The following is a 27,778-nucleotide window of genomic DNA, read 5'->3' as shown; positions in this document are numbered from 1 at the left end:
CATTATATCCAGTAGGTAGGAATCGATTGAAAATATTATCAGTGCTTTATAGTGTGGGGGGAAATCCTAGATTTTTAACATTAAGACTATAAATAAAATCGTGGGCAGGGATGGATGCCCTTTTTATATAGCTGGTCAACATTTTTTCATTTCATTTTAATACACAAATTTATGGTTTTAAGTTAAATTCTGCATTCAGTTGGCATAAAATATCAGCATAGCTGGAAAGCATTTTTGCATTTTACATGATAATATCTTTACCCTCACATAGTTTGTGGCTTTGAAAATAATTTTAATAATTTGGTATCTTGTGGTTAATACATCAGACTGAATATATAGGTAACATATACATGTTTATATACATTTAATTATAATCCACCTGAAGCTATACTGAGAAAAAAACCTCTATATAACAAATATATGTACAAGCCCCAGTGATCTACTTCTAGGGAATCTTATATAAACCAAATTCTGGTTTGGCCACTGGACTTAGGCCCTTGGAGTTTTCTGCTACCTCAGGTGCAACTGAATGTAAAATTTTCTATCTGGAATTTCTGTGGCAATTAAAACCCTTAATTCTTTTTTCCCTTTGTACCTTTAGAGGCAATTAATGACTTGGCATTTGACCAATTTAAAAACAAACATTTCTTTCTATTGTGATGACAGATGTCATTTTTTAGCTCTCAGGTGCCAATGGGGATTGACCCTGATGGTCATAAGCAATAAAGTTTTCTATAGATACAATCTGATTTAGTGGAGGAGAATTTTCCATTCAGAAATTCCTTCTGATAAAAAATGACTAGAAAGAACTTATTTTTCATTTTACCAGTGAAACTGTCCTCATTCCAGGCCCCACCACACTGACATCTCTATTGTACTACCAACTCACCAAAGTGGTGACAGGAGCCGTGGGACTGAGCTGTGGTGGTGACTAAGTGAGCCCCATATGTCTGCAATTTTCCAAAGCCACCCCACAGTTGTATGGCAGCTTTACTCAGCCTCATGCGGTGGTCTGTCTGACCTCCTCACCACAGAGCAAGACAGGATTTTGTAGAACATTCTTTTTCAGTCTCTTCAAAGAGTACAAGCAAGGACACACAAAAACTAGAAACTGGTTTCTAGGAAATTTAACCTCTCAAAATACAGGTATTATCTAATGATATAGTCATTCACCAGCTGCTGCTGTATAAATCCAGTAAAAGATGAAGAAAACTAGGGACAAATTAGCACGGTACTTGGGACTAAGGATAAGATTATTAAAGTTACACATCAGCCTACACAAAGCAACAATTTTCTTTAAAAAAAAAAAAAAAAAAAGAGTTGCTAAGTGTCATTGTCCAGTGAGGCATTTATTTTCAAACTAAACCCAATTAAGAACCTGTGGCTGCTGGCCACAACTCTTACAGAAACCAGCATATACTTCTTCTGTGCCTCTGACAACCCACCCCAGTGATGAGTGCATAGGAGTCGTTGAATTGCATCTCACACTGTTTGCACTGAGATGACACCAAGCTTTAGAACTAACCATGGCTCTGCGGACAGGAGGTCAGACCTACTCTCCCTGGGTGGCTTGGTCTGCTCCTGCTGTCAGGACCTGCCCAGGGTTTCATCAGCATCACCTCTGACTCATACTCAGCATTCAATAGCAAGATGGAGTCGCCAACAATGAAGACCTGGCAGAGGGCCAACCTATTGGTACTAAAGTAAAGCCTGCCACAGTGCAGCAAGCTGGGCCAGACACTTATGGGAAATGGCTGACAGCTGGATAAACAAGCAGCTCCATTTTTGGTGAGCTGCAGCGGAAGCAGAGATGACAGAATAAAGTCTTTAGGTATATGCTTCAGATGATTCTATGTTATGGGTGGAGGGTGAAAAAGCTGGCTTATAACTCAACGTTAAAAAAACTAAGATCATGGCATCTGGTCCCATTACTTAATGGCAAATACGTGGGGAAAAAATGGAAGGAGTGGCAGATTTTATTTTCTTTATCTCCAAAATCACTGTGGATGGTGACTGCAGCCATGAAATTAAAAGACTTGGAAGAACAGCTTTTTGGAAAAAAGCTTTCTTCTTCTTGAAAAAAAAGCTATGACAAACCTAGACAGCATATTAAAAAGCAGAGACATCACTTTGCAACAAAGGTCCATATAGTCAAAGCTATGTTTTTGTTTTTTTTTTTCAGTAGCCATGTATGGATGTGAGAGTTGGACCATAAAGAAGGCTGAATGTCAAATAATTGATGCTTTTGAACTGTGATGTTGGAGATGACTCTTGAGAGTCTATTGGACAGCAAGGAGATCAAAATAATCAATCCTAAAGGAAAACAACTCTGAATATTCACCAAAAGGACTGATGCTGAAGCTCCAATGCTTTGGCTACCAGATGCTAACGCTGACTCATTGGAAAAGATCCTGATGCTGCAAAAGATGGAAGGCAAAAGGAGAAGAGGGTGGCAGAGGATGAGATGGTTGGATGGCATCACCAACTCAATGGACATGAGTTTGAACAAACTCCAGGAGATGGTGAAGAACAGGGCAGCCTGGAGCACTGCAGTCCATGGGGTCAAAGAGAGTCTGATACGGCTTATCGACTGAACAACAAAAACAACGGGCTTCTAGAAAACAGCATCAGACAGGGACATCAACAGATGTCCAAGAAGGCACCGGCACCAGAAGGGAGAAAGAGGCTGAATGGCAAATCGTGTCAGCCCACAAAGCCAGTCATGGAAAAGAGTGAGAAAAGGCTGGTTAGATGCAGTCCCATTCAGAAATAGGAGTCGCTGTGTATGCCCACTCTCACCACCCAAGCCACTTAGAACTGAATTCTGAACCCCACGGAGCAAGGAGAGATCCTTGTGTCAGTCAGGAATCTAGAGACTCAAGATAGAGAGGAGCTGCGGGTTTAACTCTGTGGTAGAGTGAAGTAGACAAGACTTGTAAAATTAGGCAATCAGAATATGTGTGTTTTTCTCCCCAACTCCCCTTCTCCCCACCTTACTCTCAGCCTGCATGCCTAAGAGTGAGTCACTTGTGGAACTTGGTTTAGGTTTTAAGGCAATTTGGGTTTTTGAGACATATTTAGCACAGATAAATTCAACGTAGCATCAGAAAGAATTCCCAATTTTTTCCTTTGTGTGGCTTTTCGGAACAACAGAATGAGCCAGGTATGGGCAAATAGCAGTCAGCTGAGATAAGCGGCTGTTCTGGGCACAGATGCCCTCGTGCCAGGAAAACAAGAACAAGCATGAGCCAGAAGCAGGAAAACCAAACCCACAAACACAACTCTTAACTTACAGCTGGGAGACAATACTTCCTTTTCTTAGATCCCAGGCTCTGCAAACTCCGACTCACAGGAGGGTGGGTGTGCAGTGGCCTGGAGAAGGTGGTCAGTGACGGGAGTAAAATTACAGCCTACTCTGCTGGCCCCTTGGCACCCCTGGGTCACTGCCAGGCCCATCCTGATCCCAAACCATGTGGAAAGTCAGCACATTTATATCGAATAGCAGGAGACTAGACCTGAAGAGGTTACCAGTGAAACACTTTCTGAAAAAAGAAAAATAACTATTTTTTAAGCATGAGTGAAAAAGAAAAAGTTGCTTTGTTGCTAATTGGAAAGCTCTGCTAGTATTGGCTTACTGAGGAAATGAGGACAGTCTGGTACACAGCTCTGACGACGTGGTAGTGACTGTCACTTTCCACGAAGGCCCATCACTGTACATTGGCGGCCCAAGAGTAAGCTGTTAAGCAAAAGATCTTATGTATTGGGTTTTGTCCGAGTTGGACCCACATGGGATAGGGAGGGGAGAAAAATGTTGGTACAACCCCAACTGTCAGATTATGGTTCAAAATCATTTTCTTAGAGATAGTGTGTCTACAGGAAAACTTTGAGTAAAGGCAAACCTAGACAGCAAATTAAAAACCAGAGACATCACTTTGCAAAGTCAAAGCTATGGCTTTTTCCAGTAGTCATGTATGGATAGGAGAGTTGGATCATGAAGAAGGCTGAGCTCCAAAGAATTGATGCCTTCGAACTGTGGTGCTGGAGAAGACTCTTGAGAGTCCCTTGGACAGCAAGGAGATTAAAATAATCAATCCTAAAGGAAAACAACTCTGAATATTCACCAGAAGGACTAATACTGAAGTTCCAATGCTTTGGCCACCTGATGCCAAGAGCCAACTCATTGGAAAAGACCTTGATGCTGGGAAAGATTGAAGGCAAAAGGAGAAGAGGGTGGCAGAGGATGAGATGGTTGGATGGCATTACCGACTCAGTGGGCTTGAGTTTGAACAAACTCCAGGAGATGGTGAAGGACAGGGAAGCCTGGTAAGCTGCAGTTCACGGAGTCCACAGAGTTGGACACAACTTAGCGACTGAACAACAAAGGCAAATGAAAGGCTTGAGTCTAAAAACAGGCTTCCAAGAGTAGAAATAGGATACAGGAAGTGGAGAGGTGAAAAAATATATATATCAGCCAGGATGGAAAGAGTAGAGAGAGAAGTAGAAAGACTCCAGGGCAGAGACTCTCTAAGGAAAAGCTATGAGAGAACAGGATTGTGGCTTCCCAGCTTCATCTCAGTTATTGCCTCACAGCTCACTTAGTGTGTCGTGAGACAGGGCTCCCATGTGTTTTTTTCTACTCCCCCAAGCATGGAGAGGTGAGTGAACTATACACAGACTTCTTGCAGCTGTAACCTTAATAGCAGAAATATGTAAGATGGAGACAGAGGTGTTTGTATCTTTTTGTCGAGTTCTGATGCTTCACTTTACTTCTAGCCCAGACTTTCCTACTGTGTACCAATCAGGTCCACATCCATGGTCAGCTCTCAGTTCCTAGCACAGTGCACTGCATAGGTATGGGTACAAAAAATAATATTAGCTGAATGATGAATAAAATAGCCCAGTCCACCACAGAAAGCCTATCTTATCTTTCCTCCCTGATTCTGGTTCCTGGCCCATCATTATCTTCTAAGGAGGAGACAATTTACAAGGGGCTGTGTAATTACTGGGAACTCCAGTTGATGGAACAGACTGGCTTTGAGGGACTATGCAGTTGAATTGAATAATCTTTACTGACTGTGCCAGACCCTGAACTAGGCAATGAAGGTGTTCAGATGAATAAGACATCGTTCCTGTGGTTGAGGAGCTCACCATCAAAGGAGGGGACAGATGAATAAGTTGAAAATAACAATTCAATTTATTGAACTGAATCGAATACATCATAAAAATATGATGTATTGGGATACAAGTAAGAACCAGGGCTGCAGACCAAGGAAAAGGGGTACCTCACCTGAACGAGAAGGTGTTGGCCTCAGTCCCACAGAATAGAACTGCTCACAAGATAACTGTGCAGCTTGGGACTTGGGCTGATTTCAATGGCATCACCACCTCCAGCTGTCTCAGGTCTTATCTCCCTCTTTTCTCAGTGGCTCCTACTTTTGGTCTTTCCAACATGACACATGTTGTTTTTCAACTCTGCTATGCCCTCAAGCTGCTGGCTGAGCTTTTTTATCCTTTTACTGCCAAAGCACAGCCTATACTTTCCTGCATTTGCTTCCTACCTTGCCATTCTCCCTGACTCCAGTACTCTTGCCTGGAGAATCCCATGGACAGAGGAGCCTGGTAGGCTACAGTCCATGGGGTCACGAAGAGTCAGACACAACTGAGCGACTTCACTTTCACTTATTGGAGAAGGAAATGGCAACCCACTCCAGTGTTCTTGCCTGGAGAATCCCAGGGATGGAGGAGCCTGGTGGGCTGCCGTTTATGGGGTCGCACAGAGTCGGACACGACTGAGCGACTTAGCAGCAGCAGCTGCCATTCTCTACCTACCTTTGATGTGGCCTCCTTATCACCAAATCCAATAACCCTCACTCACTTTACACAGGGTTGACTCTGTTAACTACCACCCTACAAGTTGAAACTTTCATCTCTTTCAATTCAGTTGAGTTGTTCAGTCATGTCAGACTCTTTGCAACCCCATGGACTGCAGCATGCCAGGCCTCCCTGTCTATCACCAACTCCTGGAGTTTACTCAAACTCATGTCCATTGAGTCAGTGGTGCCATCCAACCATCTCATCCTCTGTCATCACCATCTCCTCCCACCTTCAATCTTTCCCAGCATCAGGGTCTTTTCAAATAAGTCAGTTCTTCACATCAGGTGGCCAAAGTATTCGAGTTTCAGCTTCAGCATCAGTCCTTCCAATGAACATTCAGGACTGATTTCCTTTAGGATGGACTGGTTGGATCTCCTTGCAGTCCAAGGGACTCTCAAGAGTCTTCTCCAACACCACTGTTTAAAAGCATCAATTCTTCGGCGCTCAGCTTTCTTTATAGTCCAACTCTCCCATCCATACATGACTACTGGAAAAAACCATAGCTTTGACTAGACTGACCTTTGTTGGCAAAGTAATGTCTCCGCTTTTTAATATGCTGTCTAGGTTGGTCATAACTTTTCTTCCAAGGAGCAAGTGTGTTTTAATATCATGGCTGCAATCACCATCTACAGTGATTTTGGAGCCCAAGAAAATAAAGTCTCTCACTATTTCCCCATCTATTTGCCATGAAGTGATGGAATCAGATGCCATGATCTTCGTTTTCTGAATGTTGAGTTTTAAGCCAACTTTTTCACTCTTCTCTTTCACTTTCATCAAGAGGCTTTTTAGTTCTTCTTCACTTTCTGCCATAAGGGTGGTGTCATCTGCATATCTGAGGTTATTGATATTTCTCTCAGCAATCTTGATTCCAGCTTGTACTTCATCCAGCCAGTGTTTCTCATGATGTATTCTGCATATAAGTTAAATAAGCACAGTGACAATATATAGCCTTGACGTACTCCTTTCCTGATTTGGAACCAGTCTGTTGTTCCATGTCCAGTTCTAACTGTTGCTTTCTGACCTGCATACAGATTTCTCAAGAGGCAGGTCACGTGGTCTGGTATTCCCATCTCTTTAAGAATTTTCATCTCCTTCGGTCTCTTCCCTTTGCTTCAATTGGTACCAATTCCCTTTCCTATCCCCCTACTGGGAGTGTTCCCCAGTGGACAGCCACAGGGACCTCACCTATGTCTAGAGCTCAAACTCCTCTCCATGCTGATGACACACATATCTTTTTCTCTAGTTCCAATCCTTCACTTTACTTCTAGCCCAGAATTTCCAAGTGCATAGCAATCAGGTCACATGCGTGGTCATCTCTGTCTCAGAGCATCTCTAGCACAATGCATTGCATAGGTATGGGCACAATAAATAGTATTAGCTGAACAATGAAGGAATGAATGATAAAAGAAATAAAGAGCCATACCCCACAGAAGGCCCTACCTTGACTTCCTTCCTGACTTCCTAGCTTATGGTTGTCTTCCAGGAAGTAGGCAATTTGTAGTTACAGAGGAGTCCCATGTACAAAGCCTGGTCATGGATCTTTGTATCCACAGAGAGAGTGGTATAGTTGTCTTATGCCCCCGCCAATCTCTTTTCAAGAACTCATTTTCTTTTTTGGTGAAATGGAACAAAAATTATCGGCCCTGTGGTAAGTATTATTACTCATAGTAACACTGTTCTGTCTTGTAGTTGATTGGCACCAGGACTAACACAGCCTCAACATGTCCTTTCCCATAATTTTTAACCCCAAAACAACAGCAACCACAACAATCATAGCACTTGCTATGTGCCAGGCACTGTGCTGGGGTAAGTATTATGTATGCATTATCTTTCTAAATCTTCTCAAAAATCCTATAAGGCAGAAAACATTTTATAGCAGAGGAAACAGAGGCTTAGGGAGGTTGAAGCGACTTGCTCAAGGTAACTGGCTCAGGGACATAGAAGTGAAAATATCCACTCTCAATCACTTCAGTACACAGCCCCTCAGGTCTACTGGATCCAATTCAAGAGGGCTTGAGTGGTTCACACCTACAAATCATCGAGTGCCTGTACATGCTAAGCATTGTGGGACTCAAAGGTTTAAAAAGATCAAGTCCATGATCTCAAGGAGTTTATAGTCTAGCGGAAAAGCATCAAGATGAGACTGATGCCTAGAAAGTGAAATGAAACTCTCAGAAGAAAGGGTGGCATTCACACAAAGCACACACAGTTCAGTATTACAGGTCCCTGCCCTTGAAGAAGATCCCAGCTGCTGGAGTTCTGCCTATGCAATGTTTCATATTTAGCTTCCCCTCCTCTTTGATCAGGCTCCTCTGTCTTTCTAAAGCTCATACTATACATATAATTTCCATTCAAATTCAAAATCTTTCCGATTATTGTAGTGAATGCAATGTTATTCAAGGATTTTTTTTCTAAAAGAGCACCTATCTGACATGCATTTTTAATTTTATGTGCAATATGCAAATGTCATCACTGTAGTTGTTAACCGCAGTGCAGGATTGCAATTAACTATGGAGCTGTGCATTTTAGTTATATGCTAATGCTAATGAGATTTTCATAAAGCAAGTCCAATTACCAGCCCTATTTTTTAGCTGCAAGAGCTAGTGCAAAGCAAAGGTGTTGACTTCCTTTGGAATAAATTACCCTTTGTCCTTGGCTCCTTCATCATATTCAATCATCCTAAAAAGTAACTCCTGCTACTTTGAATATTTTATCCTGCTTTGCTCTACAGTGCCATATTAATGGAGACTGTGGGCAAGATTGTTTAGAAACCAATTTACACTGCACAGGCAATAGGAAAACTTCCTCCCAATGTAAACTGCACTAGCAGAGGAGCAGAGCTTTGAATAAAGTAAACAGGACCTGAAGGAGACTAAAGACTCAGACAGTGAGTTAGCAAAAATAAACCACAAGAGAGCACATACATGATGTTATCATGGAGTGAGGAAGTTGCACACTATTAACGGGTATTTAAACTCAGATTTATGATCAGATGTGTTACTGGTTGATAACAACCTTAAAAGGATAGTTAGTCTTTCTTTCATTCATTCATTCCATTCATTCAAAACACAATTTTTGGGTTTCTGTGTGCCAGACACTGAACTAGGCACTGAAGGTTCAAATATGAATAGGACAGTGGTTGGGAGACTGAGGGAGTTAGAAGTGAAAGGAAACATTCATGTTCTGTATTGGTTGATTCTTTTACAAAAAGAAAATGTTTATGAATTACTTGGGCAATGAAAGAATGATTAAGCCTTTGGTGAGCTTATAGTCAAATAGAAGGACACTAACACATCAAGTAATTTTGGAGTCAAGTATGGTACATGTTATTAGACTTATTCAGAGAAGGACAAAATGAAGGAAAATGTTGGAAGAAGGAAAACAAGAAGAAGTTGGAAGGCGGACAGGAAGTTTCACAAATGACAAGAAGTTTCTTGAACTGAGCCCTGAAGGTGAATGGTTATTTCTTATTAATAGAAGGATGGGGTGGCAAGTCAGTCCAGAAAAGAACAACAAAAAGAAAGTGCAGATTTGAATGGGGAGGGAGGAGGGAGGAGGGTTCAGGATGGGGAACACATGTATACCTGTGGCGGATTCATTTTGATATTTGGCAAAACTAATACAGTTATGTAAAGTTTAAAAATAAAATAAAATTTAAAAAAAAAAAAAAAGAAAGTGCAGATTTGAGAAATAGCACAGGTTACTGCAAGCAATGCAGGGTAACTGGAGGCACAGGATGTGAGGTGGACAGAGGTGAAAGATGGCATCAGGATCAGCCACTGAGGGGTTTTAAGTAGGAGACTGAACAATCAGGTTTGCCTCTCAAAATTGCTACTTGGGCAGCAAAGCTGAAGGAGGTCAGGTGGGGGAGGTAAACCAGCTACCCCCATTTCCTTTTTGGCCAACTTTTGAAGAATCTTTTTTGAGAATCTTTTCTCGGTTCAACTCAGACTCTGAGACAAACAATCAGGTTATATTTTCCATCAAGAAGGTGTTTTCTGTGCCCCTGTGGAAAGAAATCACACAAAAGCCCTCTTTTTAATATTTTCAAAATATCAGGATGCAAAAAGAACAAAAGCTTGATGCTGCTGATGTGTAGTTTGAGTATCGTTTCTGCTCTGGATCAACTTCTAAACAAGGTAAAAGGAGCACAGAAACTAACGCACAAGAGAAGAGAAAAGAGAGGATGATACAATTTTGCTAAAAACTGACCAGAATTACATATAGGTAATAGAGCAACGTTTTCTTCTTTTCATACTCAACACTCCCCTGCTCTCCCTCAACACCTATTAATATCATCTCTGTGAGGAAGAGGAAAGCCAGGAATTGGGAAAGGACAATGGGACATGGACTTTTCCAGAGGTAAGCTGATGGAAGCAGACTAATATATAATCAAGGTTGGGAAGAAGACAGAAGTTCTTTCAGTACCATGGGCTTCCCTGGTAGCTCAGAGGGTAAAGAATCTGCCTGCATGTGGGAGACCTGGGTTCAATCCCTGGGTCAGGAAAATCCCCTGGAGAAGGGAAAGGCTACCTTCTCCAGTGTTCTTGCCTGGAGAATTCCATGGACAGAGGAGCCTGGCGTGCTATAGTCCATGGGGTTGCAAAGAGTTGGACACTACTGAGCTGAGTGATTAACACTTTTCAGCCTAAAAATAAAGTTATTTTAGCATAAAAAAATTTTAAACATGTCCTAAGAGTGTGGTTTGAGAATCTGAGAGAAGCATTATACCTGTGTGGATGAGAAATTTGAATGATTTAAAGAAGGTAAAAATGACTTACAGAAGTTCTAGCTACTCAGCCATTATATAAGCATCATTCTTAAAATATAACTGCAGGAGTTCCAGTGCTCACATTCATATTTCCAGGAATCTGGATGGAGGAACAGACTAGAGGAACAGGGCAAAGGATATGTGCCCACTGTCTTTTAAAAAGCTTCCTAAATGCCTCCATACTACAATTCTACTTATATCTCATTGACCAGAAATTAGTTGTATTTCCACAGGATAAACAGATGGATAGGCCTCTAGCAGAAGAGTTTTATTCCACTGTAACAAGACCAGAAGATTAAACATCTCAGTACAGAGACAATAAATGTAGTGATGGGAAATTGAGTCATTTCCATCAGATTTCTTCTATTTTAATTAAAAATGAAGTAAAGTTATCTCCTGAGAATGACAGGGTAAGAATTAATGACAAGGAAGAAGTATGAGCAAGCAGATAGAGGGTTCATCCAAGACTGGGGTTTTGCAAGGTAACTTCAATGCAAGAGTCAAGGGAATTTAGAATATGGACAATATATTCTGGATAGAAGGAAACTCAAGAAAGGAATGGCTGATGGATAGGCAGAAAGGACAGAGGAGAATTGAAATGAGTAAGCTGGAAGGATGTGAGAAGGTGGTCAGACAGGCAGTTGTCATTGCTATTTCAGAAAAGGAGAAGTTTCAGGTGATATTCAGGTCCAGGGTGAAGCTATGGCACCGAAAGACAGAGATAGAGTAGGGAATGGTCACTGAAAGATGAGGAGGTCAAATAATTGAATTGTCAATGGTTCGATAGTCCACACAGAAGGAGTCAGCAAAAAACCAAAAGAGAATAACATCAACATCATATTAATAGATATGAACTGTAAAGACATAGGAATCCTAATGTAGATTATTGATGGTCTAACCAATAGCCTTCCCTCATCCTTCATCGTTTTCTTTCTTTTTTTGGGGGGTGGGTGACAGAGCCTCTGTTCCCCCACAGAGGCTATATACATGGGTTTATGATACATATCCAGCCAACAGGATTAGCAGGCACCATACTGGTGGTAGGGGTGTTACATACTGAATGTTTGTGTTCTCTCAAAATTTGTATGTATAATTCTAACATCCCCTCCACCACCATCACCATGTATTAGGAAGTGAAGCCTCTTGGAGGTAATTAAGTCAAGAAGGTAGACACTTTCAAATGAGGTTAGTGCTCTTATAAGAAAAAAAAAATGTGATTGAGAGAAATTTTCTCTCAGCCACATAAGGAAATAACAAGATTCAACTGTCTGCAAATCAGGAAGTGATTTCACCAGATACTGGGTCTGCCAGTGCTTTGATCCTGGACTTTCCAGCCTGCAGAATTGTGAGAAATAAACGCTTGTTGTTTACGCCGCCCAGTCTATGGTATTCTGACAGTCTGAACCGGCTAAGACGGTGCGCTTCTGAGAAAAGAATTTTTCCCTGTTAAGAAACTGTAGATGAGGAGACACTGCCCTTTGTATCTTTGGATATTGTAGGTAAGCCAAATAACAATATTTAGAAATATCAGGTGCTAATCCCTGGAATTTATACATGTGAGTTTTTATGGGCGAAGAATCTTTGCAGATATGATGAAGCCTAGGACATGAAATGGGGAGATGATCCTGAATTATCCAGGTGGGCCCTAAATGCGCTCACACATGTCCCAATTTTAAGAAAGAGGCAGAAAGGAATTTGATACAGAAGAGAAAGAAAGACACACACAGAAGAAAAGGCGATGTGACGATGAAGGCAGAGACTGGAGTAATGCAGCCACAAGCCATGGGATAGTGACAGCCAGCAGAAGCTGCAAGAGGCAAGGAACAGATTCACACCTAGAGCACGTGCAGGGAAGATGGCCCTGCCAACACCTTGATTTCAGCTCAGTGATACTGATTTCAGATTTCTGGCCTCCAACGAGTGAGAGAATAAATTATCATAGCTTAAGCCACCAAGTCGATGACAATTTGTTACAGCCATAGGAAATTCATACTGAAATAGCTGTGAGGGATGTCATATTTGGAGTTATGGCAGCCATCTTGTGACCATGAAGAAACAAGTTAAAGGATAAACATGTGGAAGAAGACAAAGTAGAAATATGGAAAGAGTTGCTGAATTAGCCAGAATTAGATTTCTTATAATGTGAGATTATGAATTTCCTTTGTAACTCTATACATTCATTAGTATGAGTCTATCCAAAAGGATGGGGGCAGTCATGGTTGGGAAGCTGCAGTTGAGTAACAAGGAAGGGACTTGCCCCGCTTTTCAACCCTGAGAATACACGTAAAATTCCACATAAAAACGTGGAAAATGGACAGCTCCCATTTGAATGGGAAGCAGAACTGATAACTCAGGGGAGAGCCAGAAAATGTCTAGGGAAGAGGAAGGCATAGGGGCATTTGTTAATTATACAGCAGACTTTTTAGAGGACAGTTAAAGTGTTTAGGAAAAAGGGGAGGAGTGGAAAATGTTCTTAGAAAAGGATTATGTGAATCAGTACAGAGCATTATTGTAATAAGATTATATATAGAGTATAGATAGAGTGGAGAATAGGGAGAGACTCACACTTTGGACAGTGACCAAAGAAAATAGGTATAAAGCTTATCCAGCCCCAGGGCTGCCAAGAAAATGTTTCTACCAATACTGAGGCCAAAGTGCTCTTTAAACTTAAGCGTTCAGAAAGTTTTTCTGTGGAGTTTGTCAAACATTCCCAGGCCCCAGATCCTTACACAGCAGATCTTGGCAGGGCCCAGAAATCTGCATTAGTCGTGAACATTCCACATGATTCAACTGCAATTGATCTAGGACTACACTCTGTCCTGAGCAGTGGCTTTCAAATGTCTCTCACTATAATCTACATTAGAAATAAATGTAGCATAAGGCACGTGCACGTACACACACACAAGGTGAAACAATCTGGCTTAAGATCACAGAATTTCTTTTTACATAAAGCTGATGGCTGGTGTCCCTGGTCAAGTAAGTGACTCTTGTGGGTGGCATTCCTTCCAATGACGACTCAGGGAGCCAGGCTGCTTCACACTGTGGCTCTGACATCTTGTGGCTGCAAGGTGGCCCTGGTGTTATCCACCAGATATGTGGAAGGAAGAAAGTGGGGCGCCTATGTGGGCGAGTTCCACGTGCCATAGACCACCCTGGATGTGCTACCACAGCCAGACCTCAGTCACCTGGCTGGTTGTAAGGGAGACTGGGAGAGCAGGCGGAGCTCCCAGTAAGCACTGTCAGATTCTCCACTTTTGACTAAAAGCAAAGGCTCACAAAATAATACTTACTCCTACCACATGCAATGTCCTCTGATATTTTTCTGTTTTGTTCTGTTTCATTCCATTTTCTTTATTTTTAAAAATGCCAGCCTCCCCAACTAACATGTTCTACTAAACCATCTACCATTTAAGAAGCATTGTCCCGGAGCCTGTCTGCATTTGTCCAAAAGGGGGTGGGTGGCCCCACGATTTGAGGAGCTCTGTTTCCTCTGAGTACATTCAGGACCCATCCCCCCACCAGTCAGGCACTCAGCATGTGTTCAGTAAGGGGTCACTGTTATTGCTCCCATGACTTAGTGGTGAAAAGGAGGGAATACAGAAAAAATACAACAGCTCCTCTTCCCTGAAGTTGTACAATTTTACAATTAAGCATAAAACGGTCTCTTGGGTATTTTGGGTTAAGACTTCAGAACTGAAACTTGTCACTGGTGTAAGATGCAGGAGGAAAAAGGGAGGGAAATTGTCTATAAATTAAGGGAGGACAGAGAGATGTTCAGCTCACTTACTATGTGGTTGGCTTTCTCCCCACAGTCACATAAGCCACAATTCACAAGTTCACAATGTTAAGTTCACCGGGTTTGAAGTGTCAGAAACCCCAAACTGTAGAGGTTTTCCTAGAGGTTTATTACTCTTTCCAATCTAGATTGACTAGATGATTAGTTTTTGGATAAATGACCCTCAACTATATTTCAGAAGCTTCAAGTTAGGAGATGGGGCAGGAAAGTGAGCCTAACTCCAACTCCTCCACCAGCACCTGCAGTATTCCTGCCCTTCCTGCTGTCTCAGACCTTGGTTTGATCTGGGAGGAGAAAAGGAAGAGAAAAGAGGATTGGGAAAAGGTGGGGAGAATGGGAAATGGAAGGGAGAGAGAGGGTAGAAGAGAGGAGAAGGGGCATTGGGGAAGCCTACTTCAGAGCAATTTTTACTGGCTGAAGAGAAAGCAGTGTAAACTACTCTTCACTTCTTTTCCCACCTTAAGCATGGATTTAGGAATAAACAACCAGAGGACGCAGGAAATTTCAGAATTCACTGAGTTTTCTGAGAAATGAAAAGTACCTGAGGAAAATGCTAAATGTCATTCAAGCATCATAGAATAAAGACAGCTCATTCTAGACATGTTATTATGAGGACTGAAAATTAGAAAGAGGCAGCTGTTGGGAAAGTCCGTGAGGGGTGCTAAGCCAGACAAGAGACCTGGAGCCGCTCACAGACCATCCTTTCTCTGGGGTAACTTCAGCCCTCAGAGGGTCTGTACAGGTGAGACTAGAGTCCATCTTTCTATTTTTAATTCACAGTGTGGAGATAAGAGTTAAATATAAAGCAGATTAAGACTTCCCTTAAATCTCCTCTCCAAAAGAAAAACTGGAATTAATCTACAGGGGACTACTCTGTGGATGGCTCAGTACCATCATTTTCTAAGAATAAAATTAGAAGCAGAAAACTGTGTCCTTATCCTTTGACATCCAAGAATTATTGCCATCAAAGTACTACAGCCCATGAAATTACTTTCCAGGTTATACTCATTATATTGAGCATTTTCATTCTGTAGACCTGTGGTTTTAATGGAAAAGAAAAGAAGAAAAAAAAGAAACCCTCACTTCATAAGACAACTGTTCCCATATACTGGTCCATTAATGGGTTGCTAATGCATGTGGAAATCATTATAAAATCACAAATGCTGAACTGAGAAGCAGATTTCAAACACTGATAGGCCTGGGCTTGTTGTGGAAGTTTGGACCGTGAGAGCATTGGATTCAGATAAGTGCACTGTAGCCTATATTCCCTACACCCTGCAGCTAAAGCGGCACTCAATTGCAGGCTGTGATTTTTTTTTTTTTAACTTTTAATCACATTATATATTACCTTTATGGATTAGACATTACACAGGACGCTAACCTGGCTGCTCGAGTCTTCCTCAGTGGTTGTGTTAAGCAGATAACACAGATGCAGCAGAACAATGAGATTAAGTGTGAGGGCTCTGGAGCAGGGGGCCTGGGTTTGAATCTGAGCCCCACCAATGACTCACTGTGTGACCTTGGGCAAGTTGCTTAATCTCTCTGTGCCCAAGTTGCCATTTGTGTAGAGGGAAGATAATAATAGTCCATGCCTCAAGTAAGGATTAATTGAGAAAATGTATGCAAAGAACTAAATCAGTTCCTGGCATTGTGGAGAGCACTCACCAGCAGCTGGGGTTTATCAGTTTCATGGTTCTAGAGATGCAAGAGAAATGAATGTGGAATGGTTGTGCACTCTGGTGGTGTAGTCCAAACTGCTGAGGTACATAGAGTCCTCATGACATCTCAGGCCTTGTCCTGTAAAGGAAGAAAAACCAGTCGACTTTCACTGATGGTCTTCTGTGTATCCAAAGTCACTGTAATGCACTGGGCCTTGCGTGGCATGTAATGCCTCAGTGTGTGCATTTAGATCCGTCCAGCAAGTCATGGGGGCTTCCCAGTGGCACTAGTGGTAAAAATCCCACCAGCCAATGCAGGAGACATAAGAGGCTCAGGTTTAATCCCTGGGTCGGAAGATCCCCTAGAGGAGGAAATGGCAACCCACTGCACCATTCTTGCCTGGAGAATCCCATGGACAGAGAAGCCTGGCAGGCTACAATCCACGGGGTCACAGAGTCAGACACGACTGAAGCGACTCAGCATGCACACACCGGAAGTCATGATGCTTTTCTGAACAATTCTCTCTGTGTGGTGCTTTCAGAGACACAGAAGAATTATAAAGAAGGTAAAACTCTGTCCATGGTATAGATGAAGACTGTGCTTAGTTGCTCAGTTGTGTCTGACTCTTTGTGACCCCATGGACTGTAACCCTCCAGGCTCTTCTGTCCCCAGGCAAGAATACTGGAATGGGTTGCCATGCCCTCCTCCAGGGGATCTTCCCAACTCAGGGATTGAACCAGGGTCTTCTGCACTGCAGGCGTCTGAGCCACAAGGAAAGTCCATTATATAAAGACTGGTTAGAGAGATTCCGTATAACTAGGAAATATAGCAAACTCTTTATGGGGCCTAATATGAGAAGCAACTTTATGTATGAAGAGCAACTTGGATGCAAAGGTGGGTAAGAACCGATCTTTGCTTTCAACTTTGCAATCAGCAGAAGGATAGAGTTAAGACATAAGGCTGAGAGAGTTATGTCTATCAAAGCAGAACAAACTGATTGTTACAGAGTCTCTGAAGAGGAAACGACAAAGACGAAACACACTAATGAAATTCTCAAATGTGTTCTATTGCTAATCGGAGAGCAGCACACACTAATTCATTTCACAAATACTTATCTATCATTTTCCAGGAACAATTCTTAGTGTTGGGGTTGTGTCACTGACATTCTAATGGACAAAAAGACAATTAACAAAACAAAGTTCCAAAGTACATCTGTACATACATACACACACACACACACAGAATATGTTAAAGTGTGAGTATTGTACAGAAAATAAAGTGGGGTAAAGTGTTGAGGAGTGATGAGGAACGAGATGCTTTGTGACAAGTGGCTAACTGTGAGGTAAAGATAAAACATGCAAAAGAAATTAGAGAAGGTAAGATGTGGATATGGGCTGAAAGCACTGTGGGAAGATTTTGCGGCCTGGGAAGGACACCGTAGAAGGAGTGGGGAGCTGGTCCTTCCAGGCCTGGGACAGGGAGAGCAGAGTGCAGCCAGAGGAGAGGCGGGGGCAGCCTGGAGGCATGGGCACCAGCAGGCAGGATGGGTGGGAGCAGATTACCATGGGCCTGGTAGGGGGCCACGGGGACTGTAAGGTGTAAGTGTCAAGAGCTCCTGCAAACTGCCTGGGAAACACACCAGCAGTTTTAGTTTCACATCAGCTGGTGAACGGGGACCAGAGCCTCAGGACCACGTTGAGGCCTGGAGATATCAGAGCACCTTCTCTTTCTCTCATCACTGTATTATTAAGAAGCTCAAAAACGCCTCTCTCCATGTGATAGAGAAAAGGCCATCTGCAGCCTCACGTCCGCATCCTCTGTGCTGGTCGTGTGCGGGAGCTGCGTGCTCCCAGCGCCAGCTTATGCTCTGTTTCAAGGAAGCCTGAGCATCACTTCGGCACTTCGGCCAGTGGTGGGGGGCATTATACGCGGAGTGATGAACACATAGAGAAGAGGATGTCTCCAAAGGAGAGGAAGCTGGGGTGGGGAAATGTCCATCAACAGGGCTGCACTTCCATGCCTGGGCCTTAGTTTTCCTGCCTCTTCCTTCAAGGACACAGAGACTGGCTTCAGTAGCCTTCCCTGTCCCCCTGAGGTTGCAGCCTCAAATTTCTATGGGTCATGCAATCAAACAAAGATATCTTTTAAAAATACATATAAGCATGAAAACAACTTTGAAGGAGAGTTTAAGGAGGACCATTCATTCATACCTTGAGCTATCTGGGGATATTCAGAGGCCTTTTGTAATAATTATGTCTCTGTTTCTGTGGGTTGAGTTGGCTGAAATCCTAAAGGGGACAAAATAGTCTGTATGAAGTAAATATAATTCCTTAATGTAAAATCAAAAGGTCAGGTATATCAGGTGAGTTTGCCTTACTTGGAGACTTGAAGGAGGCAGTTTAATTCAGGGTATGTGTAAAATATGTTATTCTTTTTTTTTGGTAATCAGATCAGCCTAAAAGTCAGCATTTCTGACATGCAGACTCTCTCCAATGACTAGCTCCCTAGAAAGCCCATAACTTTCCTCGAACTGACCTATTTTGTTTCAATAACCAGCACATTCTATGCCCCATTGATGTAAAACTGCTATTTAGAAGTTTGTTAATTCACTTACTGTATTTAACAAATATACTGAGCACCCAATATGCGCTAAGTACAATGCCAGGTGCTAGGGATTCAGAGGAGGACAAGACAGGTAAGCCATTTCCCTCCTATATGGAAGGTATAAGCCACAGTTCTTCAGCCTTCTTAGATGGGCTTCTCTAAACTCCAGCTGAGAAATTCTGCCTCTAAGAGCTGTGTTGTCATTAGTTCTCTTTTAGACACTGCATCCTATTTCAGCAATGAAGTCATTAATCACAGAGCAGGGAAATATTCCGTGATTCATATTTTCAGAATATTATAAAACATTTATAAAACCAGAATATAAGGTGAATATTGTGAATAAGCAAAAGCAGCTTTGAAATTCCCTGTAAGACGGTACCAAGCCGGAAACCAACACATGCTCAGTCAGTTCAGTCACTCAGTCATACCTAACTCTTTGCCACCCCATAGACTGCAACACTGGAGAAGGCAATGGGACCCCACTCCAGAACTGTTGCCTGGGAAATCCCATGGATGGAGGAGCCTGGTAGGCTACAGTCCATGGGGTCACTAAGAGTCAGACATGACTGAGCGACTTCACTTTCACTTTTCACTTTCATGCATTGGAGAAGGAAATGGCAACCCACTCCAGTGTTCTTGCCTGGAGAATCCCAGGGACAGGGGAGCCTGGTGGGCTTCCGTCTATGGGGTCGCAGAGAGTCGGACACGACTGATGTGACTTAGCAGCAGCAGCAGACTGCAACACGCCAGGCTTCCCTGTCCATCACCAACTCCTGGAGCTTGCTCAAACCCACATCCATCTAGTTGGTGATGCCATTCAACCATCTCATCCTCTGTCGTCCCTCAAGACATGCTATATCTGAGTAAATGTAACTTAGTGTTTTCTCTGACTTTGGTTCGACACTAAAGTAAATAGTTGACTTTCATTTAGGGGCAATATTGTTGATAAAAACAACATATCTTTAAAACACAAGAACTGCATTCAGCATCTGGTAACTGGGGACTGATTGAGAGAACAGTAGATCAGTGTGTAGGCTGATATGAAATAGTAATGAATGAGTTCTGTTTGCTTCTAATAATTCTAATGGCAATACAGCTCTCAATCATCAAGTCAAAGGCATCCATGGCATCAGAAGTCTGAAAGCAGCCTCACCCCCTGCCCCTCAGTCCATGTACTCCACTATTCAGGGGAGAAAAACTGAGGGTTCCTTCATCCACGAGGAGGATGAAGACATGCTGAGAGGGCCATTGGACCCAAAGAGGCCTGGGTTAGATCAAGGGCAATGTGCAGAATATGAACTTGGAGCCTGGACTGCCAGCCATCAGCAGTAAGATGCTGTTACAAAGTCCACAAACTAAAGAAGAGAAGTCACGTCTCAGTCGAAGTCAGCAAAGACCAGAGAACACTTGGACAAGACCTGTAACTTTGGTCTTCCCTGAGTAGAAGGATGGTGAAGGGAAGAATACTACTGGTGTCCAAGTATGTGACCAAAGAAACTAAGTATAAAACTAGAAGTGACTGAGTTAATTTTAAATAACAAAGTTTACATTGCCTACCAAAAATGAGGGCTTGAGACCTAAGTTGTGTTCAGTTATAGAAAAAACAAAGTCACATTTCTATGTATATAAATGGTCTACACATCGTAAGTCAGCTACACCTGTCTCGCAGGTCTGTCTCTCTAACACAACCTCAGTAAGTAGAATGTCAGAAAGAATCACCAGTACAATTTAAATGGTTGCTCTTATGTATTGAGAGAAATATATACTGAGCTTTCATAAATTAAATGCATGAGGACTCCATCTCCCCATGCTCTTTGTTCCCCATTCCAACGGCTCTCATAACAGTAGGCTCAAAGAACACAACAGTCTTCTTGGATACACAGCATCGCAGTGTATACCCACCAATACTCACATCCAAACTCACCAAGCACAGGAGAAATGAGAAATTTCATTTATTTATGCTTAATATCCTTCTGGGTTTAAATGAGACCAAATTCTTTTATCACTTGGAATCTAGGCATTTCTTACTTTAAAAGCTACTCTAGGACTTCCCTGGTGGTCCAGTGGCTGGGACTCCACACTCCCAATGCAAGGGGCCCAGGGTTCGATCCCTAGTCAGGGAACTAGATACCACACGGTGCAACTACGAGTTCACATACTACAACTAAAGATCGTACCTGTTGCAACTAAGACACAGCACAGCCAAATGGCCGAGTGATTAAATGAATAAATAAGTAAATGAATATTTTTTTAAATTAAAAAATAAAAGCTACTCTAGAATTATATCCCATTCTGTCTTATTATCCATTATTAAATAGGGCCCAGATATACTGTAAATGGGCTTCCCAGGTGGTGCAGTGGTAAAGAAGCCACCTGCCAACACAGAAGACACAAGAGACCCAGGGTTCAATCCCTGGGTTGGGAAGATTCCCTGGAGGAGGAAATAGCACCCAACTCCAATATCCTTGCCTGGAAAATCCCATGGACAGAGGAGCCTGGCAGGCTCTAGTTCATGGGGTCACAAAGAGTAGGACACAACTTAGCAACTAAACAACAACAATACTTCTAAGCTAGACTGGTCAACAGGAACTGGGGCAGGTTATATATTCATATGAATTAAGAATAGTTATATATTCTTAATATGAATTGATATGATAGACATATGGAAATTTAGTCAGATAATATGATATTGAAACATACCCAATGCTGAAATCCTAGGATTTCTAGGCAAACACCCAGCATAATTACAGTTAACATCTTTAAGGATAAAAGAACATTGATTCTGTTATGGGAAATAGCATCATCTTTTGCCATCCTTGGTTCAGTTCTCCAAAATGTTACTTTTAAGAAGCCCCCGCTTATAAATGTGGGATGGACCTGGTGTTGGGCTGATGGAAACAGATTTTTCTTCTACCTTGTTGAGAAGAACTATTCAGTTAGGTAGGGTAGGAGACGAAAACCATTAGTGCTGCCCAGGGCAGAGTGGAGTAAGACGATTAAAAGGTAGAAACTGAGAACAAATCTATTACAGACAGGCAATTAGCTTTGGAGATCAGTGTCTCAGAGTCATCTTTACCGCATAAAGGCAGCTTCTCCTGGTGACCGGGACATAGTTGCACAGCTGTGCAGGCCTTGAAGGCCTAAGGAGAGACAGTGAGTGGAGGCAAGAATGTCTATGGAGATCCCAGTGCCCAGCAAGCACATCTCTGTTCACATGTGCTGGCAGGCTGCCCAGAAGGCATCAGCCCAGCTGTTGGATCTGGTGGCAGTCTGTTTAACTCCACCATATGGGGAGCAAAATCTTAGCTGTCCAATCAGTGAGGCATTTTCCAGGCAAAAGCTCTAATAAGCATTTGGTTCAGTGGTCATTGCAAATCAGGAAGGGCTGAAGGAATGGCAGGCAGATACATCTACCTTCTCAAGAAGGAAAGCTAGTTTGGATGTTTTATGGCTAGTGACACTATGATAGCTGAAACTGGCATCATAGCTATTAGCTAAGAATCTCTAAATCATATATATTACAAAATTCTAGAGTTGAAGGAGACTTTAGAGATTGTCCAGTTTTGGAAAAAATTAGAAGCTAAGGGTTTAACAGTTTATCAAAATTACACGGGTATTTCACAGTAAAGCCATGACAAAACCCCAAATGGCCTGACTGCAAATTCAGGGATCTTTTCATTATACTGAACAACTTTTTGAAATAAATAAGACATCTCTCACTTGTTACTGTCCAGTCATCATCACTTCCTTCCCCTAAGTATCTAAAAAGGGTCTTTCTAAGTGTAAATATCTGGAAAACTTTTGCAGGTTTTGTTTAGAAAGCTTTTGCTTGCTACCAACATCCTTTTAACATTCTGTGACATTTTCCTAAATATATTTATTTTTCTAGCTGCAGAGATAAAAATGATAATGATTCAAAAGTTATAGAAATGAAAAAAAAATTTTTAGTAATTCCTAGCCTTTAGAGTCAGCCACAAATAAGTTAATGTAATCCTTCCAGATATTTACGTATATAATATATAGATATATACACAATTTATATTTTACAATTATATAAATATATATTACAACTATATACACAAATACATATAAAATGTGATATGGTATATAATATGTGAGTTGTCAACAATTAAATGCAGCAGGACAGGCAGAATGAACCATATTATAAAGCTTTTGTTATCTGAGGAAAAGCACACTATCCCTACTTGGTGTAGAGGAGATGGATTACTGAACATCTCAAGAGTGATATTTCTTACCCAGAGAAAATATAGCCAGGCCTTTGACCATAAAGTCTAGACCTTCTTCACCAAAACTCTCTTGTGCCCTCACTCCTCACTATCCTACTGGTAACATATTTTATGTTTCTCAAGCCCAAGGAAGAGAATCTAAGCTCAGATCAAGGCTGCCTATTTGGAGAGCAAGAAGGCAGAAGAACCCAACCTTTGGGAGAGGGAGGAGGGAGCACTGGCTTCCAGAAGACAGTAAGCTGAACCTTTCTAAACTGCTAAGTTCCAAGAGCTGATAGCAACTATAGCAGTGAAGTGTGTGCCTAGGCAGGCCGGGGACTTGGCATCCTGAGAGGGAGGCTCAGTAAAGATATCAGTGCCCAAGCAGCAGCATGGAGAGCGAGATGTTGCCAGAGGAGTTGCCCGCCCACAAATACATTCCGTGGGCAGGAAGACCAAGCTCTCAAAGAGAAACTCCACTGACTGATAACCAGGGACTTCATCTCCATTTATCTTTGACCAATAGGGCCTAAGAGAGTTCTTTTATGATCCCAAATGAGTGAAAGGGGCTCCCTTCAAAATGACTGAGAACAGACTCCCCAACAATCATGATGGAAGGGACTGAGTCTTATTGAAATAGAATTGGAACAAGAGTGGTATGTTAACACTCTTTTGCCTTTGAGCTGTGGAGCAAATCAAACATGTAACACATATATGATATGATTTCATGTGATATTATTTACATATCAGGATACCCAAGGATGAAAAAATTATTTCATTATATTTGCACACCTACCTTATATTAAATATGACGATTTAGTCAAGAGAGATTAAATACTTAAAAATTTTTAAAACCAAAATCTCAAAAGAAATTTTATGAAACTATATATATATAATATATACATATACATATATATATATAAAAGCTAGGGATCTGAGAGACTTTCCTATAGTTTATATCAAAAAAATGTAGAAGTGATACAAGGAAAGATGGGTATGTTTGATATATAAAAATATTTAAAATTTTGTTTTAAAAAAGGCATACAATTGATAAAGTTTAAAAGTAAATGCTAGGTTAGGGAAAAACTGGCATGGATATGTCTGATAAGGGGCTAATCTCAGTAAAATGCAAAAACTCCCACAAATTAGTAAGAAAAAGATAAGCAATTGTAACAGACATAAAAGCAAATAATATGAATAGAAAACTCACAGATGAGCAAATGCAAATGATGATGAAATCCATAAAAAAGATGCTGTATTTCACTAGTTGCCAGGGAAATATAAATTTAAAAAACAATGATATATTCCTCCTCACTCATTAAATAGGCATTTTTTTAGAAAGGGATACTCTAACACATTGGTAAAATTTAAATACACTCAAATATTCTCTAACCCAGAAATCCCACTTCTAGTAAATCAACACCAGCAAAATCTGAACTCTCTCTTTGACGGCACAGAAGTAAAGAAAGATTCCTTAAACAACACACAGGAAAAAACATGAAACATAAAGGAAAACATTGATAAATTGGCTATATTAATGTTTACTTCTACATGCCAAAGGATGTGTTAAACACATTTAAAATAAAAGTCTTAAACTGGCAGAAGACAGCTGACATTCATATAATGATCAAAAGATTAATGTCAAGAAATACTTGTTTTATGTGGAAAGTGAAAGTGTTAGTCACTCAGCTGTGTCCCATTCTTTGTGATCCCAAGGACAATACCCCACCAGGCTCCTCAGCCCATGGAATTCTCCAGGCAAGAACACTGGAATGGGTAGCCATTCCTTTCTCCAGGGGATCCTCCTGACCTAGGGATAGAACCCGGGTCTCACACACTGCAGGCAGATTCTTTACAGTGTGAACCACCAGGGAAGCTTTGTTTTATATATATATGTAACTGCCAATATTCAATAATTTTGAATTACAAAAATGGCAATTTCATGTGATTCAACCTAATACAAAGAATTCTTCCAAATCAATTTTAAAAAGACCATCAACCTAAGAGAAAAAAAAATTGGACAAAGGATATGAATTCACAAATGAGGAAAACTAAATGGCCAATAAATGTTTGAAAATATGCTTATATCACTAGAAACATGGGAAATAAAAACTATGATGAAGGGCTTCCCTGATGCCTCAGTGGTAAAGAATCCACCTGCCAATGCAATTTCTGATCCACGAAGATCCCACATGCTGTGGAGCAACTAAGGCAGCGTGCCACAACTACTGAGCCTGTGCTCTAGAGCCCAGGAGCCACAACTACTAAGCCCACGCACCCTAGAGCCCATGCTTCACAACAAGAGAAGCCACCGCAACGAGAAACCTATTCACCACAACTGGAGAGTAGCCCCTGTTTTCCACAACTGGAGAAAGCCTACCTGCAGCAACCAAGACCCAGCACAGCCGAAAATAAATAAAGTTATAAAAAAGAAAAACTATGATGAGATATTTCTCCCGGCAATCTTGATTCCAGCTTGTGTTTCTTCCAGTCCAGCGTTTCTCATGATGTACTCTGCATAGAAGTTAAATAAACAGGGTGACAATATACAGCCTTGACGAACTCCTTTTCCTTTTTGAAACCAGTCTGTTGTTCCATGTCCAGTTCTAACTGTTGCTTCCTGACCTGCATACAAATTTCTCAAGAGGCAGATCAGGTGGTCTGGTATTCCCATCTCTTGAAGAATTGTCCACAGTTTATTGTGATCCACACAGTCAAAGGCTTTGGCATAGTCAATAAAGCAGCAATAGATGTCTTTCTGGAACTCTCTTGCTTTTTCTATGATCCAGAGGATGTTGGCAATTTGATCTCTGGTTCCTCTGCCTTTTCTAAAACCAGCTTGAACATCAGGAAGTTCACGGTTCACATATTGCTGAAGCCTGGCTTGGAGACTTTTGAGCATTACTTTACTAGCATGTGAGATGAGTGCAATTGTGCGGTAGTTTGAGCATTCTTTGGCATTGCCTTTCTTTGGGATTGGAATGAAAACTGACCTTTTCCAGTCCTGTGGCCACTGCTGAGTTTTCCAAATTTGCTGGCATATTGAGTGCAGCAGTTTCACAGCATCATCTTTCAGGATTTGGAATAGCTCAACTGGAATTCCATCACCTCCACTAGCTTTGTTCGTAGTGATGCTTTCTAAGGCCCACTTGACTTCACATTCCAGGATGTCTGGCTCTAGGTCAGTGATCACACCATCGTGATTATCTGGGTCGTGAAGATATTTTTTGTAGAGTTCTTATGTGTATTCTTGCCATCTCTTCTTAATATCTTCTGTTTATGCAGATGACAACACCCTTATGGCAGAAAGTGAAGAGGAACTAAAAAGCCTCTTGATGAAAGTGAAAGTGGAGAGTGAAAAAGTTGGCTTAAAGCTCAACATTCAGAAAACGAAGATCATGGCATCCGGTCCCACCACTTCATGGGAAATAGATGGGGAAACAGTGGAAACAGTGTCAGACTATTTTTCTGGGCTCCAAAATCACTACAGATGGTGACTGCAGCCATGAAATTAAAAGATGCTTACTCCTTGGAAGGAAAGTTATGACCAACCTAGATAGCATATTCAAAAGCAGAGACATTATTTTGCCAACAAAGGTTCGTCTAGTCAAGGCTATGGTCTTTCCTGTGGTCATGTAGGGATGTGAGAGTTGGACTGTGAAGAAGGCTGAGCGCCGAAGAATTGATGCTTTTGAACTGTGGTGTTGGAGAAGACTCTTGAGAGTCCCTTGGACTGCAAGGAGATCCAACCAGTCCATTCTGAAGGAGATCAGCCCTGGGATTTCTTTGGAAGGAATGATACTGAAGCTGAAACACCAGTACCTTGGCCACCTCATGCGAAGAGCTGACTCATTGGAAAAGACTCTGATGCTGGGAGGGATTGGGGGCAGGAGGAGAAGGGGACGACAGAGGATGAGATGGCTGGATGGCATCACTGACTCGATGGACGTGAGTCTGAGTGAACTCTGGGGGAGATGGACAGGGAGGCCTGGTGTGCTGAGATTCATGGGGTCGCAAAGAGTCAGACACGACTGAGCGACTGAACTGAACTGAAACATACACACACCCCCCCTTATAACTACACCTCAAGGAGATATGGATAAGGAAGATTAATAGACCATGGTTTAAAACAGTAAATAATTGGAACTAATATAAGTAGCAATGCATCTTATAAGTGATTATCAGATAAGTAAACTGGTAGATTCAATCCATCAAAATTTTAAAACGTGCTCTAGGACTTCTCTGTTGGTGCAGTGGATAAGAATCTGCCTGCCAATGCAGGAGACATAGATTGAATCCTTGGTCCCGGAAGATCCCACATGCCGCAGAGCAACTAAGCCAGTGCACCACAATGTGAGCCTGTGCTCTAGAGCTCATGAGCCGCAACTACCAAGCCTGTGTGTTGCAAATACTGAGGCTGTGTGCCGCAATTACTGAAGCCCACATGCCTAGAGCCTGTGCTCCAAACAAGAGAAGCCCATGCACCTCAATTAACAGTACTCCCTGCTCACTGCAACTAAAGATAGCCTGTGTGAAGCAACAAAGACCCTCCAAAAATTAAATAAATAAAATAAAAGAATTTTCTCTATATGGGTTAATGTGGATAGGTCTTAAAAGATACAATGTTGAAAAACAAACAAATCGCAGAAGGATACCTGGAGTATCCCCTTCATGGATCACTACTTTGTCACGGCTAAGGGGCTTGTGTAACTCAGTGAAGCCATGAGCCAAGCCATGCAGGGCCACGCAAGATGGTCAGGTCACAGTGGAGAGTTCTGACAAAATGGTCCACTAGAGGAGGAAATGGCAAACCACTCCAGTATTCTTGGGGTGAAAACCCCATGAACA

The 27,778-nt window shown here is 41.8% G+C and overlaps 1 protein-coding gene across 3 annotated transcripts in view; it reads right to left on the bottom strand.

Moving 5' to 3' along the window:
* The window catches only part of JADE1 (jade family PHD finger 1), a 288,604-nt gene that overhangs the window by 212,616 nt on the left and 48,210 nt on the right, over nt 1-27,778 (bottom strand). The window contains exons 2-3 of one of the 3 annotated variants that reach the window (XM_044930428.2): nt 18,311-18,388; nt 16,107-16,238 (exon numbers count right to left, since the gene is read on the bottom strand). The exons of 1 other annotated variant lie outside the window; for it this stretch is intronic. The gene's annotated coding sequence lies outside the window, so the exon portion shown is untranslated. The remainder of the gene's footprint in view (nt 1-16,106; nt 16,239-18,310; nt 18,389-27,778) is intronic. One more of the 3 variants, XM_044930427.2, reaches the window with a different exon arrangement.

This window comes from Bubalus bubalis, chromosome 17 (assembly GCF_019923935.1).
Source record: "Bubalus bubalis isolate 160015118507 breed Murrah chromosome 17, NDDB_SH_1, whole genome shotgun sequence".
In the NCBI taxonomy this organism is placed as follows: Eukaryota; Metazoa; Chordata; class Mammalia; order Artiodactyla; family Bovidae; genus Bubalus; species Bubalus bubalis.
This window is presented reverse-complemented; position numbering and strand designations above follow the sequence as displayed.